The sequence below is a fragment of the Somniosus microcephalus genome, unplaced genomic scaffold (assembly GCF_052327205.1).
Source record: "Somniosus microcephalus isolate GS21.2 unplaced genomic scaffold, FLI_Smic_1.0 scaffold110, whole genome shotgun sequence".
NCBI classification, from domain to species: Eukaryota; Metazoa; Chordata; class Chondrichthyes; order Squaliformes; family Somniosidae; genus Somniosus; species Somniosus microcephalus.
In genome coordinates this window covers 398,281-416,743 of record NW_028225297.1, presented here as the reverse complement: position 1 = coordinate 416,743, position 18,463 = coordinate 398,281, and the positions used below count along the sequence as shown (strand labels likewise).

The 18,463-nt window shown below is 46.5% G+C and overlaps 5 non-coding genes and 2 pseudogenes across 5 annotated transcripts; all 7 read right to left on the bottom strand.

The window, feature by feature from the left end:
- Window positions 1–730: 730 nt before the first annotated feature.
- Window positions 731–849, bottom strand: LOC147082918 (5S ribosomal RNA). The gene has a single exon (XR_015076182.1). It is a non-coding gene; the product is annotated as a 5S ribosomal RNA (ribosomal RNA).
- Window positions 850–3,274: 2,425 nt separating this feature from the next.
- On the bottom strand, window positions 3,275–3,393 carry LOC147082917 (5S ribosomal RNA). The gene has a single exon (XR_015076181.1). It is a non-coding gene; the product is annotated as a 5S ribosomal RNA (ribosomal RNA).
- A 2,417-nt stretch (window positions 3,394–5,810) lies between these two features.
- On the bottom strand, window positions 5,811–5,929 carry LOC147082916 (5S ribosomal RNA; annotated as a pseudogene).
- Window positions 5,930–8,333: 2,404 nt separating this feature from the next.
- On the bottom strand, window positions 8,334–8,452 carry LOC147082915 (5S ribosomal RNA; annotated as a pseudogene).
- Window positions 8,453–10,869: 2,417 nt separating this feature from the next.
- Window positions 10,870–10,988, bottom strand: LOC147082914 (5S ribosomal RNA). The gene has a single exon (XR_015076052.1). It is a non-coding gene; the product is annotated as a 5S ribosomal RNA (ribosomal RNA).
- A 2,419-nt stretch (window positions 10,989–13,407) lies between these two features.
- On the bottom strand, window positions 13,408–13,526 carry LOC147082913 (5S ribosomal RNA). Its single transcript, XR_015076127.1, has one exon. It is a non-coding gene; the product is annotated as a 5S ribosomal RNA (ribosomal RNA).
- A 2,421-nt stretch (window positions 13,527–15,947) lies between these two features.
- On the bottom strand, window positions 15,948–16,066 carry LOC147082912 (5S ribosomal RNA). Its single transcript, XR_015076215.1, has one exon. It is a non-coding gene; the product is annotated as a 5S ribosomal RNA (ribosomal RNA).
- Between the last annotated feature and the right edge of the window lie 2,397 nt (window positions 16,067–18,463).

The window sequence follows — 18,463 nt, the reverse complement described above, 5'->3', positions numbered from 1 at the left end:
CGTTTAAAAAGTACTTGGATATGCACTTGAACTGCCGTAACCAACAAGGCTACGGACCAAGTGCTGTAAAGTGGGATTTGGGTGGATTGCTCTTTGTCGGCTGGCACGGACAAGATGGGCCGAATGGCCTCCTTCTGTGCTGTAAATTTCTATGATTCTGCCTGATCATGTGACATCTGCCCACACGACTTCTACAAATGTTATTACATTGTAGCCAGGATTGTTTAGTTTCCAATTCCGCCCATTTTGAAGCCAGGTCTCCGTTATGGCTACTATTGCATAACCCCATGTGGCAACTTGCGCCTGCAACTCGTCAATCTTATTTGTAACGCTCCTCGCATTAACACACATGCATTTCAACAGCATGCTAGTTGGCTTTGCTTTTTTCCTGAATTTAACTGCTGCTCTTTCTACATTCTTCTTTGTTCTGTTGCTGTTTGTCCCTCCGAGTTTTCTATGCACCTTGTCTCTCCTCTCTGCTGCTGTGTCCTGGTGGCCCTCCGCCAGTGTGTGTATTTTGGCTATCTTATTTTCTTCTTCTGCTTATTTTGGCCCTGTGTCTGGAGCCCCTTGCATTTGTGTAGCAGCAGGAGAATGTGCAGCGAAGAAATGGTCAAAGGAAAGCGAGAGAGAGAGAGAGAGAGAGAGCAGCAAAAAGGATGTTGATTGATTAAGAGCAGTGTGTGCGCGTGTGTGTGCAAAACGTTGAGCAGCCTGTGGCGGCAGCAAAAGCCTACTGCACCCGGTATTCCCAGGCAGTCTCCCATCCAAGTACTAACCAGGCCTGACTCTGCTTAGCTTCCGAGATCAGACGAGATCGGGCGTATTCAGACTAGTATGGCCGTAGGCATATGCTAGCTGGCTTTCTCTTTACTTAAAGCTGTCGCCCATTTTTTTCTCTTCTACGCATTCATACAAGTATTCAACACTCAATTTACATTTACAAATTTTACTCCTCCCGCAACCCCCCACCCCCCCTCCACCTCTTCTTGCTGCTCTGCCTCCCACACAAACAAACTACAAGCCCAACCCTTCATTGCCTTCTATTCAAATATTACATCAAATAAACATGCTCAAACACCAAGTCTTAAGGGCTGTAGCATCTTTCAAACTGGACAAATACCCAGGCCCGCATCAAATCTATCCCACACTCTTAAGGGAAGTAAGACACCAAATAGCACAGGCTCTCACCATCATTTTACAATCCTCTCTGGCTACAGGTGTGGTGCCCGACCACTGGAGGACTGCTAACGTGCTACCGTTCTTTCAAAAGGGAGAGAGGGATAGACCGCATAATTACAGGCCAGTCAGCCTAACCTCGGTGGTGGGAAAATTATTGGAAAAGGTTCTGAGGGACAGGAGAAATCTTCATTTAGAAAGACACGGATTAATCAGGGACAGTCAGCATGGATTTCTTAACGGAAGGTCGTGTCTGACTAACGCAATTCAATTTTTCGAGGAGGTAACAAGGAGGGTCGATGAGGGTAGTGCCTTTGATGTAGTCTATATGGATTTTAGCAAGGCTTTTGATAAGGTCCCGCATGCCAGATTGGTCACGAAAGTAAAAGCCCATGGGATCCAAGGCAAAGTGGCAAGTTGGATCCAAAATTGGCTCAGAGGCAGGAAACAAAGGGTAATGGTCGAAGGGTGTTTTTGTGACCGGAAGGCTGTTTCCAGTGGGGTTCCGCAGGGCTCACAGAATCACAGAAACCCCACAGTGCAGATAGAGGCCATTTCGGCCCATCGAGCCTGCACCGACTCAGTACTGGGCCCTTTGCTTTTTCTGGTATATATCAATGATTTGGATTTGAATGTAGGAAGTATGATTAAGAAGTTTGCAGATGATACAAAAATTGGCCGTGTGGTTAATAATGAAACAGAATGCTGTAGACTGCAGGAAGATATCAATGGACTCGTCTAGTGGGCAGAACAGTGGCAAATGGAATTCAGTTGGAATACACAATAAATGGTAGGACACTGAGAAATGCAGAGGATCAGCGGGACCTTGGAGTGCATGTCCACAGATCCCTGAAGGTAGCAGGACAGGTAGATAAAGTGGTTAAGCAGGCATACGGGATACTTGCCTTTATTAGCCGAGGCGTAGAATATAAGAGCGGGGAGGTTATGCTTCAACTGTATAAAACACTAGTTAGGCCGCAGCTAGAGTGCCGCGTGCAGTTCTGGTCACCACATTACAAGAAGGATGCGATTGCACTAGAGAAGGTGCAGAGGAGATTTCCGAGGATGTTGCCTGGGCTGGGGAATTTTAGTTATGAGGAAAGATTGGATAGGCTGGGGTTGTTTTCTTTGGAACACAGGAGGCTGAGGCGAGACCTAATTGAGGTGTGTAAAATTATGAGGGGCCGAGATAGAGTGGATAGGAAGGACCTATTTCCCTTAGCAGAAGGGTCAATAATAGATTTCAAGTAATTGGTAGGAGGTTTACAGGGAATTTGAGGAGACATTTTTTCACCCAGTGAATGGTGGGGGTCTGGAATGCACTGCCTGAAAGGGTGGTAGAGGCAGAAACCCTCATCACGTTTAAAAAGTACTTGGATATGCACTTGAACTGCCGTAACCTACAAGGCTACGGACCAAGTGCTGTAAAGTGGGATTTGGGTGGATTGCTCTTTGTCGGCTGGCACGGACAAGATGGGCCGAATGGCCTCCTTCTGTGCTGTAAATTTCTATGATTCTGCCTGATCATGTGACATCTGCCCACACGACTTCTACAAATGTTATTACATTGTAGCCAGGATTGTTTAGTTTCCAATTCCGCCCATTTTGAAGCCAGGTCTCCGTTATGGCTACTATTGCATAACCCCATGTGGCAACTTGCGCCTGCAACTCGTCAATCTTATTTGTAACACTCCTCGCATTAACACACATGCATTTCAACAGCATGCTAGTTGGCTTTGCTTTTTTCCTGAATTTAACTGCTGCTCTTTCTACATTCTTCTTTGTTCTGTTGCTGTTTGTCCCTCCGAGTTTTCTATGCACCTTGTCTCTCCTCTCTGCTGCTGTGTCCTGGTGGCCCTCCGCCAGTGTGTGTATTTTGGCTATCTTATTTTCTTCTTCTGCTTATTTCGGCCCTGTGTCTGGAGCCCCTTGCATTTGTGTAGCAGCAGGAGAATGTGCAGCGAAGAAATGGTCAAAGGAAAGCGAGAGAGAGAGAGAGAGAGAGAGAGAGAGCAGCAAAAAGGATGTTGATTGATTAAGAGCAGTGTGTGCGCGTGTGTGTGCAAAACGTTGAGCAGCCTGTGGCGGCAGCAAAAGCCTACTGCACCCGGTATTCCCAGGCAGTCTCCCATCCAAGTACTAACCAGGCCTGACTCTGCTTAGCTTCCGAGATCAGACGAGATCGGGCGTATTCAGACTAGTATGGCCGTAGGCATATGCTAGCTGGCTTTCTCTTTACTTAAAGCTGTCGCCCATTTTTTTCTCTTCTACGCATTCATACAAGTATTCAACACTCAATTTACATTTACAAATTTTACTCCTCCCGCAACCCCCCACCCCCCCTCCACCTCTTCTTGCTGCTCTGCCTCCCACACAAACAAACTACAAGCCCAACCCTTCATTGCCTTCTATTCAAATATTACATCAAATAAACATGCTCAAACACCAAGTCTTAAGGGCTGTAGCATCTTTCAAACTGGACAAATACCCAGGCCCGCATCAAATCTATCCCACACTCTTAAGAGAAGTAAGACACCAAATAGCACAGGCTCTCACCATCATTTTACAATCCTCTCTGGCTACAGGTGTGGTGCCGGACCACTGGAGGACTGCTAACGTGCTACCGTTCTTTCAAAAGGGAGAGAGGGATAGACCGCATAATTACAGGCCAGTCAGCCTAACCTCGGTGGTGGGAAAATTATTGGAAAAAGTTCTGAGGGACAGGAGAAATCTTCATTTAGAAAGACACGGATTAATCAGGGACAGTCAGCATGGATTTCTTAACGGAAGGTCGTGTCTGACTAACGCAATTCAATTTTTCGAGGAGGTAACAAGGAGGGTCGATGAGGGTAGTGCCTTTGATGTAGTCTATATGGATTTTAGCAAGGCTTTTGATAAGGTCCCGCATGCCAGATTGGTCACGAAAGTAAAAGCCCATGGGATCCAAGGCAAAGTGGCAAGTTGGATCCAAAATTGGCTCAGAGGCAGGAAACAAAGGGTAATGGTCGAAGGGTGTTTTTGTGACCGGAAGGCTGTTTCCAGTGGGGTTCCGCAGGGCTCACAGAATCACAGAAACCCCACAGTGCAGATAGAGGCCATTTCGGCCCATCGAGCCTGCACCGACTCAGTACTGGGCCCTTTGCTTTTTCTGGTATATATCAATGATTTGGATTTGAATGTAGGAAGTATGATTAAGAAGTTTGCAGATGATACAAAAATTGGCCGTGTGGTTAATAATGAAACAGAATGCTGTAGACTGCAGGAAGATATCAATGGACTCGTCTAGTGGGCAGAACAGTGGCAAATGGAATTCAGTTGGAATACACAATAAATGGTAGGACACTGAGAAATGCAGAGGATCAGCGGGACCTTGGAGTGCATGTCCACAGATCCCTGAAGGTAGCAGGACAGGTAGATAAAGTGGTTAAGCAGGCATACGGGATACTTGCCTTTATTAGCCGAGGCGTAGAATATAAGAGCGGGGAGGTTATGCTTCAACTGTATAAAACACTAGTTAGGCCGCAGCTAGAGTGCCGCGTGCAGTTCTGGTCACCACATTACAAGAAGGATGCGATTGCACTAGAGAAGGTGCAGAGGAGATTTCCGAGGATGTTGCCTGGGCTGGGGAATTTTAGTTATGAGGAAAGATTGGATAGGCTGGGGTTGTTTTCTTTGGAACACAGGAGGCTGAGGCGAGACCTAATTGAGGTGTGTAAAATTATGAGGGGCCGAGATAGAGTGGATAGGAAGGACCTATTTCCCTTAGCAGAAGGGTCAATAATAGATTTCAAGTAATTGGTAGGAGGTTTACAGGGAATTTGAGGAGACATTTTTTCACCCAGTGAATGGTGGGGGTCTGGAATGCACTGCCTGAAAGGGTGGTAGAGGCAGAAACCCTCATCACGTTTAAAAAGTACTTGGATATGCACTTGAACTGCCGTAACCTACAAGGCTACGGACCAAGTGCTGTAAAGTGGGATTTGGGTGGATTGCTCTTTGTCGGCTGGCACGGACAAGATGGGCCGAATGGCCTCCTTCTGTGCTGTAAATTTCTATGATTCTGCCTGATCATGTGACATCTGCCCACACGACTTCTACAAATGTTATTACATTGTAGCCAGGATTGTTTAGTTTCCAATTCCGCCCATTTTGAAGCCAGGTCTCCGTTATGGCTACTATTGCATAACCCCATGTGGCAACTTGCGCCTGCAACTCGTCAATCTTATTTGTAACACTCCTCGCATTAACACACATGCATTTCAACAGCATGCTAGTTGGCTTTGCTTTTTTCCTGAATTTAACTGCTGCTCTTTCTACATTCTTCTTTGTTCTGTTGCTGTTTGTCCCTCCGAGTTTTCTATGCACCTTGTCTCTCCTCTCTGCTGCTGTGTCCTGGTGGCCCTCCGCCAGTGTGTGTATTTTGGCTATCTTATTTTCTTCTTCTGCTTATTTCGGCCCTGTGTCTGGAGCCCCTTGCATTTGTGTAGCAGCAGGAGAATGTGCAGCGAAGAAATGGTCAAAGGAAAGCGAGAGAGAGAGAGAGAGAGAGCAGCAAAAAGGATGTTGATTGATTAAGAGCAGTGTGTGCGCGTGTGTGTGCAAAACGTTGAGCAGCCTGTGGCGGCAGCAAAAGCCTACTGCACCTGGTATTCCCAGGCAGTCTCCCATCCAAGTACTAACCAGGCCTGACTCTGCTTAGCTTCCAAGATCAGACGAGATCGGGCGCATTCAGACTAGTATGGCCGTAGGCATATGCTAGCTGGCTTTCTCTTTACTTAAAGCTGTCGCCCATTTTTTTCTCTTCTACGCATTCATACAAGTATTCAACACTCAATTTACATTTACAAATTTTACTCCTCCCGCAACCCCCCACCCCCCCTCCACCTCTTCTTGCTGCTCTGCCTCCCACACAAACAAACTACAAGCCCAACCCTTCATTGCCTTCTATTCAAATATTACATCAAATAAACATGCTCAAACACCAAGTCTTAAGGGCTGTAGCATCTTTCAAACTGGACAAATACCCAGGCCCGCATCAAATCTATCCCACACTCTTAAGAGAAGTAAGACACCAAATAGCACAGGCTCTCACCATCATTTTACAATCCTCTCTGGCTACAGGTGTGGTGCCCGACCACTGGAGGACTGCTAACGTGCTACCGTTCTTTCAAAAGGGAGAGAGGGATAGACCGCATAATTACAGGCCAGTCAGCCTAACCTCGGTGGTGGGAAAATTATTGGAAAAAGTTCTGAGGGACAGGAGAAATCTTCATTTAGAAAGACACGGATTAATCAGGGACAGTCAGCATGGATTTCTTAACGGAAGGTCGTGTCTGACTAACGCAATTCAATTTTTCGAGGAGGTAACAAGGAGGGTCGATGAGGGTAGTGCCTTTGATGTAGTCTATATGGATTTTAGCAAGGCTTTTGATAAGGTCCCGCATGCCAGATTGGTCACGAAAGTAAAAGCCCATGGGATCCAAGGCAAAGTGGCAAGTTGGATCCAAAATTGGCTCAGAGGCAGGAAACAAAGGGTAATGGTCGAAGGGTGTTTTTGTGACCGGAAGGCTGTCACAGAAACCCCACAGTGCAGATAGAGGCCATTTCGGCCCATCGAGCCTGCACCGACTCAGTACTGGGCCCTTTGCTTTTTCTGGTATATATCAATGATTTGGATTTGAATGTAGGAAGTATGATTAAGAAGTTTGCAGATGATACAAAAATTGGCCGTGTGGTTAATAATGAAACAGAATGCTGTAGACTGCAGGAAGATATCAATGGACTCGTCTAGTGGGCAGAACAGTGGCAAATGGAATTCAGTTGGAATACACAATAAATGGTAGGACACTGAGAAATGCAGAGGATCAGCGGGACCTTGGAGTGCATGTCCACAGATCCCTGAAGGTAGCAGGACAGGTAGATAAAGTGGTTAAGCAGGCATACGGGATACTTGCCTTTATTAGCCGAGGCGTAGAATATAAGAGCGGGGAGGTTATGCTTCAACTGTATAAAACACTAGTTAGGCCGCAGCTAGAGTGCCGCGTGCAGTTCTGGTCACCACATTACAAGAAGGATGCGATTGCACTAGAGAAGGTGCAGAGGAGATTTCCGAGGATGTTGCCTGGGCTGGGGAATTTTAGTTATGAGGAAAGATTGGATAGGCTGGGGTTGTTTTCTTTGGAACACAGGAGGCTGAGGCGAGACCTAATTGAGGTGTGTAAAATTATGAGGGGCCGAGATAGAGTGGATAGGAAGGACCTATTTCCCTTAGCAGAAGGGTCAATAATAGATTTCAAGTAATTGGTAGGAGGTTTACAGGGAATTTGAGGAGACATTTTTTCACCCAGTGAATGGTGGGGGTCTGGAATGCACTGCCTGAAAGGGTGGTAGAGGCAGAAACCCTCATCACGTTTAAAAAGTACTTGGATATGCACTTGAACTGCCGTAACCTACAAGGCTACGGACCAAGTGCTGTAAAGTGGGATTTGGGTGGATTGCTCTTTGTCGGCTGGCACGGACAAGATGGGCCGAATGGCCTCCTTCTGTGCTGTAAATTTCTATGATTCTGCCTGATCATGTGACATCTGCCCACACGACTTCTACAAATGTTATTACATTGTAGCCAGGATTGTTTAGTTTCCAATTCCGCCCATTTTGAAGCCAGGTCTCCGTTATAGCTACTATTGCATAACCCCATGTGGCAACTTGCGCCTGCAACTCGTCAATCTTATTTGTAACGCTCCTCGCATTAACACACATGCATTTCAACAGCATGCTAGTTGGCTTTGCTTTTTTCCTGAATTTAACTGCTGCTCTTTCTACATTCTTCTTTGTTCTGTTGCTGTTTGTCCCTCCGAGTTTTCTATGCACCTTGTCTCTCCTCTCTGCTGCTGTGTCCTGGTGGCCCTCCGCCAGTGTGTGTATTTTGGCTATCTTATTTTCTTCTTCTGCTTATTTCGGCCCTGTGTCTGGAGCCCCTTGCATTTGTGTAGCAGCAGGAGAATGTGCAGCGAAGAAATGGTCAAAGGAAAGCGAGAGAGAGAGACAGAGAGAGAGAGAGAGAGAGAGAGAGCAGCAAAAAGGATGTTGATTGATTAAGAGCAGTGTGTGCGCGTGTGTGTGCAAAACGTTGAGCAGCCTGTGGCGGCAGCAAAAGCCTACTGCACCCGGTATTCCCAGGCAGTCTCCCATCCAAGTACTAACCAGGCCTGACTCTGCTTAGCTTCCGAGATCAGACGAGATCAGGCGCATTCAGACTAGTATGGCCGTAGGCATATGCTAGCTGGCTTTCTCTTTACTTAAAGCTGTCGCCCATTTTTTTCTCTTCTACGCATTCATACAAGTATTCAACACTCAATTTACATTTACAAATTTTACTCCTCCCGCAACCCCCCACCCCCCCTCCACCTCTTCTTGCTGCTCTGCCTCCCACACAAACAAACTACAAGCCCAACCCTTCATTGCCTTCTATTCAAATATTACATCAAATAAACATGCTCAAACACCAAGTCTTAAGGGCTGTAGTATCTTTCAAACTGGACAAATACCCAGGCCCGCATCAAATCTATCCCACACTCTTAAGAGAAGTAAGACACCAAATAGCACAGGCTCTCACCATCATTTTACAATCCTCTCTGGCTACAGGTGTGGTGCCCGACCACTGGAGGACTGCTAACGTGCTACCGTTCTTTCAAAAGGGAGAGAGGGATAGACCGCATAATTACAGGCCAGTCAGCCTAACCTCGGTGGTGGGAAAATTATTGGAAAAAGTTCTGAGGGACAGGAGAAATCTTCATTTAGAAAGACACGGATTAATCAGGGACAGTCAGCATGGATTTCTTAACGGAAGGTCGTGTCTGACTAACGCAATTCAATTTTTCGAGGAGGTAACAAGGAGGGTCGATGAGGGTAGTGCCTTTGATGTAGTCTATATGGATTTTAGCAAGGCTTTTGATAAGGTCCCGCATGCCAGATTGGTCACGAAAGTAAAAGCCCATGGGATCCAAGGCAAAGTGGCAAGTTGGATCCAAAATTGGCTCAGAGGCAGGAAACAAAGGGTAATGGTCGAAGGGTGTTTTTGTGACCGGAAGGCTGTTTCCAGTGGGGTTCCGCAGGGCTCACAGAATCACAGAAACCCCACAGTGCAGATAGAGGCCATTTCGGCCCATCGAGCCTGCACCGACTCAGTACTGGGCCCTTTGCTTTTTCTGGTATATATCAATGATTTGGATTTGAATGTAGGAAGTATGATTAAGAAGTTTGCAGATGATACAAAAATTGGCCGTGTGGTTAATAATGAAACAGAATGCTGTAGACTGCAGGAAGATATCAATGGACTCGTCTAGTGGGCAGAACAGTGGCAAATGGAATTCAGTTGGAATACACAATAAATGGTAGGACACTGAGAAATGCAGAGGATCAGCGGGACCTTGGAGTGCATGTCCACAGATCCCTGAAGGTAGCAGGACAGGTAGATAAAGTGGTTAAGCAGGCATACGGGATACTTGCCTTTATTAGCCGAGGCGTAGAATATAAGAGCGGGGAGGTTATGCTTCAACTGTATAAAACACTAGTTAGGCCGCAGCTAGAGTGCCGCGTGCAGTTCTGGTCACCACATTACAAGAAGGATGCGATTGCACTAGAGAAGGTGCAGAGGAGATTTCCGAGGATGTTGCCTGGGCTGGGGAATTTTAGTTATGAGGAAAGATTGGATAGGCTGGGGTTGTTTTCTTTGGAACACAGGAGGCTGAGGCGAGACCTAATTGAGATGTGTAAAATTATGAGGGGCCGAGATAGAGTGGATAGGAAGGACCTATTTCCCTTAGCAGAAGGGTCAATAAAAGATTTCAAGTAATTGGTAGGAGGTTTACAGGGAATTTGAGGAGACATTTTTTCACCCAGTGAATGGTGGGGGTCTGGAATGCACTGCCTGAAAGGGTGGTAGAGGCAGAAACCCTCATCACGTTTAAAAAGTACTTGGATATGCACTTGAACTGCCGTAACCTACAAGGCTACGGACCAAGTGCTGTAAAGTGGGATTTGGGTGGATTGCTCTTTGTCGGCTGGCACGGACAAGATGGGCCGAATGGCCTCCTTCTGTGCTGTAAATTTCTATGATTCTGCCTGATCATGTGACATCTGCCCACACGACTTCTACAAATGTTATTACATTGTAGCCAGGATTGTTTAGTTTCCAATTCCGCCCATTTTGAAGCCAGGTCTCCGTTATAGCTACTATTGCATAACCCCATGTGGCAACTTGCGCCTGCAACTCGTCAATCTTATTTGTAACGCTCCTCGCATTAACACACATGCATTTCAACAGCATGCTAGTTGGCTTTGCTTTTTTCCTGAATTTAACTGCTGCTCTTTCGACATTCTTCTTTGTTCTGTTGCTGTTTGTCCCTCCGAGTTTTCTATGCACCTTGTCTCTCCTCTCTGCTGCTGTGTCCTGGTGGCCCTCCGCCAGTGTGTGTATTTTGGCTATCTTATTTTCTTCTTCTGCTTATTTCGGCCCTGTGTCTGGAGCCCCTTGCATTTGTGTAGCAGCAGGAGAATGTGCAGCGAAGAAATGGTCAAAGGAAAGCAAGAGAGAGAGAGAGAGAGAGCAGCAAAAAGGATGTTGATTGATTAAGAGCAGTGTGTGCGCGTGTGTGTGCAAAACGTTGAGCAGCCTGTGGCGGCAGCAAAAGCCTACTGCACCTGGTATTCCCAGGCAGTCTCCCATCCAAGTACTAACCAGGCCTGACTCTGCTTAGCTTCCGAGATCAGACGAGATCGGGCGCATTCAGACTAGTATGGCCGTAGGCATATGCTAGCTGGCTTTCTCTTTACTTAAAGCTGTCGCCCATTTTTTTCTCTTCTACGCATTCATACAAGTATTCAACACTCAATTTACATTTACAAATTTTACTCCTCCCGCAACCCCCCACCCCCCCTCCACCTCTTCTTGCTGCTCTGCCTCCCACACAAACAAACTACAAGCCCAACCCTTCATTGCCTTCTATTCAAATATTACATCAAATAAACATGCTCAAACACCAAGTCTTAAGGGCTGTAGCATCTTTCAAACTGGACAAATACCCAGGCCCGCATCAAATCTATCCCACACTCTTAAGAGAAGTAAGACACCAAATAGCACAGGCTCTCACCATCATTTTACAATCCTCTCTGGCTACAGGTGTGGTGCCCGACCACTGGAGGACTGCTAACGTGCTACCGTTCTTTCAAAAGGGAGAGAGGGATAGACCGCATAATTACAGGCCAGTCAGCCTAACCTCGGTGGTGGGAAAATTATTGGAAAAAGTTCTGAGGGACAGGAGAAATCTTCATTTAGAAAGACACGGATTAATCAGGGACAGTCAGCATGGATTTCTTAACGGAAGGTCGTGTCTGACTAACGCAATTCAATTTTTCGAGGAGGTAACAAGGAGGGTCGATGAGGGTAGTGCCTTTGATGTAGTCTATATGGATTTTAGCAAGGCTTTTGATAAGGTCCCGCATGCCAGATTGGTCACGAAAGTAAAAGCCCATGGGATCCAAGGCAAAGTGGCAAGTTGGATCCAAAATTGGCTCAGAGGCAGGAAACAAAGGGTAATGGTCGAAGGGTGTTTTTGTGACCGGAAGGCTGTTTCCAGTGGGGTTCCGCAGGGCTCACAGAATCACAGAAACCCCACAGTGCAGATAGAGGCCATTTCGGCCCATCGAGCCTGCACCGACTCAGTACTGGGCCCTTTGCTTTTTCTGGTATATATCAATGATTTGGATTTGAATGTAGGAAGTATGATTAAGAAGTTTGCAGATGATACAAAAATTGGCCGTGTGGTTAATAATGAAACAGAATGCTGTAGACTGCAGGAAGATATCAATGGACTCGTCTAGTGGGCAGAACAGTGGCAAATGGAATTCAGTTGGAATACACAATAAATGGTAGGACACTGAGAAATGCAGAGGATCAGCGGGACCTTGGAGTGCATGTCCACAGATCCCTGAAGGTAGCAGGACAGGTAGATAAAGTGGTTAAGCAGGCATACGGGATACTTGCCTTTATTAGCCGAGGCGTAGAATATAAGAGCGGGGAGGTTATGCTTCAACTGTATAAAACACTAGTTAGGCCGCAGCTAGAGTGCCGCGTGCAGTTCTGGTCACCACATTACAAGAAGGATGCGATTGCACTAGAGAAGGTGCAGAGGAGATTTCCGAGGATGTTGCCTGGGCTGGGGAATTTTAGCTATGAGGAAAGATTGGATAGGCTGGGGTTGTTTTCTTTGGAATACAGGAGGCTGAGGCGAGACCTAATTGAGGTGTGTAAAATTATGAGGGGCCGAGATAGAGTGGATAGGAAGGACCTATTTCCCTTAGCAGAAGGGTCAATAATAGATTTCAAGTAATTGGTAGGAGGTTTACAGGGAATTTGAGGAGACATTTTTTCACCCAGTGAATGGTGGGGGTCTGGAATGCACTGCCTGAAAGGGTGGTAGAGGCAGAAACCCTCATCACGTTTAAAAAGTACTTGGATATGCACTTGAACTGCCGTAACCTACAAGGCTACGGACCAAGTGCTGTAAAGTGGGATTTGGGTGGATTGCTCTTTGTCGGCTGGCACGGACAAGATGGGCCGAATGGCCTCCTTCTGTGCTGTAAATTTCTATGATTCTGCCTGATCATGTGACATCTGCCCACACGACTTCTACAAATGTTATTACATTGTAGCCAGGATTGTTTAGTTTCCAATTCCGCCCATTTTGAAGCCAGGTCTCCGTTATGGCTACTATTGCATAACCCCATGTGGCAACTTGCGCCTGCAACTCGTCAATCTTATTTGTAACACTCCTCGCATTAACACACATGCATTTCAACAGCATGCTAGTTGGCTTTGCTTTTTTCCTGAATTTAACTGCTGCTCTTTCTACATTCTTCTTTGTTCTGTTGCTGTTTGTCCCTCCGAGTTTTCTATGCACCTTGTCTCTCCTCTCTGCTGCTGTGTCCTGGTGGCCCTCCGCCAGTGTGTGTATTTTGGCTATCTTATTTTCTTCTTCTGCTTATTTCGGCCCTGTGTCTGGAGCCCCTTGCATTTGTGTAGCAGCAGGAGAATGTGCAGCGAAGAAATGGTCAAAGGAAAGCGAGAGAGAGAGAGAGAGAGAGAGCAGCAAAAAGGATGTTGATTGATTAAGAGCAGTGTGTGCGCGTGTGTGTGCAAAACGTTGAGCAGCCTGTGGCGGCAGCAAAAGCCTACTGCACCCGGTATTCCCAGGCAGTCTCCCATCCAAGTACTAACCAGGCCTGACTCTGCTTAGCTTCCGAGATCAGACGAGATCGGGCGCATTCAGACTAGTATGGCCGTAGGCATATGCTAGCTGGCTTTCTCTTTACTTAAAGCTGTCGCCCATTTTTTTCTCTTCTACGCATTCATACAAGTATTCAACACTCAATTTACATTTACAAATTTTACTCCTCCCGCAACCCCCCACCCCCCCTCCACCTCTTCTTGCTGCTCTGCCTCCCACACAAACAAACTACAAGCCCAACCCTTCATTGCCTTCTATTCAAATATTACATCAAATAAACATGCTCAAACACCAAGTCTTAAGGGCTGTAGCATCTTTCAAACTGGACAAATACCCAGGCCCGCATCAAATCTATCCCACACTCTTAAGAGAAGTAAGACACCAAATAGCACAGGCTCTCACCATCATTTTACAATCCTCTCTGGCTACAGGTGTGGTGCCCGACCACTGGAGGACTGCTAACGTGCTACCGTTCTTTCAAAAGGGAGAGAGGGATAGACCGCATAATTACAGGCCAGTCAGCCTAACCTCGGTGGTGGGAAAATTATTGGAAAAAGTTCTGAGGGACAGGAGAAATCTTCATTTAGAAAGACACGGATTAATCAGGGACAGTCAGCATGGATTTCTTAACGGAAGGTCGTGTCTGACTAACGCAATTCAATTTTTCGAGGAGGTAACAAGGAGGGTCGATGAGGGTAGTGCCTTTGATGTAGTCTATATGGATTTTAGCAAGGCTTTTGATAAGGTCCCGCATGCCAGATTGGTCACGAAAGTAAAAGCCCATGGGATCCAAGGCAAAGTGGCAAGTTGGATCCAAAATTGGCTCAGAGGCAGGAAACAAAGGGTAATGGTCGAAGGGTGTTTTTGTGACCGGAAGGCTGTTTCCAGTGGGGTTCCGCAGGGCTCACAGAATCACAGAAACCCCACAGTGCAGATAGAGGCCATTTCGGCCCATCGAGCCTGCACCGACTCAGTACTGGGCCCTTTGCTTTTTCTGGTATATATCAATGATTTGGATTTGAATGTAGGAAGTATGATTAAGAAGTTTGCAGATGATACAAAAATTGGCCGTGTGGTTAATAATGAAACAGAATGCTGTAGACTGCAGGAAGATATCAATGGACTCGTCTAGTGGGCAGAACAGTGGCAAATGGAATTCAGTTGGAATACACAATAAATGGTAGGACACTGAGAAATGCAGAGGATCAGCGGGACCTTGGAGTGCATGTCCACAGATCCCTGAAGGTAGCAGGACAGGTAGATAAAGTGGTTAAGCAGGCATACGGGATACTTGCCTTTATTAGCCGAGGCGTAGAATATAAGAGCGGGGAGGTTATGCTTCAACTGTATAAAACACTAGTTAGGCCGCAGCTAGAGTGCCGCGTGCAGTTCTGGTCACCACATTACAAGAAGGATGCGATTGCACTAGAGAAGGTGCAGAGGAGATTTCCGAGGATGTTGCCTGGGCTGGGGAATTTTAGTTATGAGGAAAGATTGGATAGGCTGGGGTTGTTTTCTTTGGAACACAGGAGGCTGAGGCGAGACCTAATTGAGGTGTGTAAAATTATGAGGGGCCGAGATAGAGTGGATAGGAAGGACCTATTTCCCTTAGCAGAAGGGTCAATAATAGATTTCAAGTAATTGGTAGGAGGTTTACAGGGAATTTGAGGAGACATTTTTTCACCCAGTGAATGGTGGGGGTCTGGAATGCACTGCCTGAAAGGGTGGTAGAGGCAGAAACCCTCATCACGTTTAAAAAGTACTTGGATATGCACTTGAACTGCCGTAACCTACAAGGCTACGGACCAAGTGCTGTAAAGTGGGATTTGGGTGGATTGCTCTTTGTCGGCTGGCACGGACAAGATGGGCCGAATGGCCTCCTTCTGTGCTGTAAATTTCTATGATTCTGCCTGATCATGTGACATCTGCCCACACGACTTCTACAAATGTTATTACATTGTAGCCAGGATTGTTTAGTTTCCAATTCCGCCCATTTTGAAGCCAGGTCTCCGTTATGGCTACTATTGCATAACCCCATGTGGCAACTTGCGCCTGCAACTCGTCAATCTTATTTGTAACGCTCCTCGCATTAACACACATGCATTTCAACAGCATGCTAGTTGGCTTTGCTTTTTTCCTGAATTTAACTGCTGCTCTTTCGACATTCTTCTTTGTTCTGTTGCTGTTTGTCCCTCCGAGTTTTCTATGCACCTTGTCTCTCCTCTCTGCTGCTGTGTCCTGGTGGCCCTCCGCCAGTGTGTGTATTTTGGCTATCTTATTTTCTTCTTCTGCTTATTTCGGCCCTGTGTCTGGAGCCCCTTGCATTTGTGTAGCAGCAGGAGAATGTGCAGCGAAGAAATGGTCAAAGGAAAGCGAGAGAGAGAGAGAGAGAGAGAGAGCAGCAAAAAGGATGTTGATTGATTAAGAGCAGTGTGTGCGCGTGTGTGTGCAAAACGTTGAGCAGCCTGTGGCGGCAGCAAAAGCCTACTGCACCCGGTATTCCCAGGCGGTCTCCCATCCAAGTACTAACCAGGCCTGACTCTGCTTAGCTTCCGAGATCAGACGAGATCGGGCGCATTCAGACTAGTATGGCCGTAGGCATATGCTGGCTGGCTTTCTCTTTACTTAAAGCTGTCGCCCATTTTTTTCTCTTCTACGCATTCATACAAGTATTCAACACTCAATTTACATTTACAAATTTTACTCCTCCCGCAACCCCCCACCCCCCCTCCACCTCTTCTTGCTGCTCTGCCTCCCACACAAACAAACTACAAGCCCAACCCTTCATTGCCTTCTATTCAAATATTACATCAAATAAACATGCTCAAACACCAAGTCTTAAGGGCTGTAGCATCTTTCAAACTGGACAAATACCCAGGCCCGCATCAAATCTATCCCACACTCTTAAGGGAAGTAAGACACCAAATAGCACAGGCTCTCACCATCATTTTACAATCCTCTCTGGCTACAGGTGTGGTGCCCGACCACTGGAGGACTGCTAACGTGCTACCGTTCTTTCAAAAGGGAGAGAGGGATAGACCGCATAATTACAGGCCAGTCAGCCTAACCTCGGTGGTGGGAAAATTATTGGAAAAAGTTCTGAGGGACAGGAGAAATCTTCATTTAGAAAGACACGGATTAATCAGGGACAGTCAGCATGGATTTCTTAACGGAAGGTCGTGTCTGACTAACGCAATTCAATTTTTCGAGGAGGTAACAAGGAGGGTCGATGAGGGTAGTGCCTTTGATGTAGTCTATATGGATTTTAGCAAGGCTTTTGATAAGGTCCCGCATGCCAGATTGGTCACGAAAGTAAAAGCCCATGGGATCCAAGGCAAAGTGGCAAGTTGGATCCAAAATTGGCTCAGAGGCAGGAAACAAAGGGTAATGGTCGAAGGGTGTTTTTGTGACCGGAAGGCTGTTTCCAGTGGGGTTCCGCAGGGCTCACAGAATCACAGAAACCCCACAGTGCAGATAGAGGCCATTTCGGCCCATCGAGCCTGCACCGACTCAGTACTGGGCCCTTTGCTTTTTCTGGTATATATCAATGATTTGGATTTGAATGTAGGAAGTATGATTAAGAAGTTTGCAGATGATACAAAAATTGGCCGTGTGGTTAATAATGAAACAGAATGCTGTAGACTGCAGGAAGATATCAATGGACTCGTCTAGTGGGCAGAACAGTGGCAAATGGAATTCAGTTGGAATACACAATAAATGGTAGGACACTGAGAAATGCAGAGGATCAGCGGGACCTTGGAGTGCATGTCCACAGATCCCTGAAGGTAGCAGGACAGGTAGATAAAGTGGTTAAGCAGGCATACGGGATACTTGCCTTTATTAGCCGAGGCGTAGAATATAAGAGCGGGGAGGTTATGCTTCAACTGTATAAAACACTAGTTAGGCCGCAGCTAGAGTGCCGCGTGCAGTTCTGGTCACCACATTACAAGAAGGATGCGATTGCACTAGAGAAGGTGCAGAGGAGATTTCCGAGGATGTTGCCTGGGCTGGGGAATTTTAGTTATGAGGAAAGATTGGATAGGCTGGGGTTGTTTTCTTTGGAACACAGGAGGCTGAGGCGAGACCTAATTGAGGTGTGTAAAATTATGAGGGGCCGAGATAGAGTGGATAGGAAGGACCTATTTCCCTTAGCAGAAGGGTCAATAATAGATTTCAAGTAATTGGTAGGAGGTTTACAGGGAATTTGAGGAGACATTTTTTCACCCAGTGAATGGTGGGGGTCTGGAATGCACTGCCTGAAAGGGTGGTAGAGGCAGAAACCCTCATCACGTTTAAAAAGTACTTGGATATGCACTTGAACTGCCGTAACCTACAAGGCTACGGACCAAGTGCTGTAAAGTGGGATTTGGGTGGATTGCTCTTTGTCGGCTGGCACGGACAAGATGGGCCGAATGGCCTCCTTCTGTGCTGTAAATTTCTATGATTCTGCCTGATCATGTGACATCTGCCCACACGACTTCTACAAATGTTATTACATTGTAGCCAGGATTGTTTAGTTTCCAATTCCGCCCATTTTGAAGCCAGGTCTCCGTTATGGCTACTATTGCATAACCCCATGTGGCAACTTGCGCCTGCAACTCGTCAATCTTATTTGTAACACTCCTCGCATTAACACACATGCATTTCAACAGCATGCTAGTTGGCTTTGCTTTTTTCCTGAATTTAACTGCTGCTCTTTCTACATTCTTCTTTGTTCTGTTGCTGTTTGTCCCTCCGAGTTTTCTATGCACCTTGTCTCTCCTCTCTGCTGCTGTGTCCTGGTGGCCCTCCGCCAGTGTGTGTATTTTGGCTATCTTATTTTCTTCTTCTGCTTATTTCGGCCCTGTGTCTGGAGCCCCTTGCATTTGTGTAGCAGCAGGAGAATGTGCAGCGAAGAAATGGTCAAAGGAAAGCGAGAGAGAGAGAGAGAGAGAGCAGCAAAAAGGATGTTGATTGATTAAGAGCAGTGTGTGCGCGTGTGTGTGCAAAACGTTGAG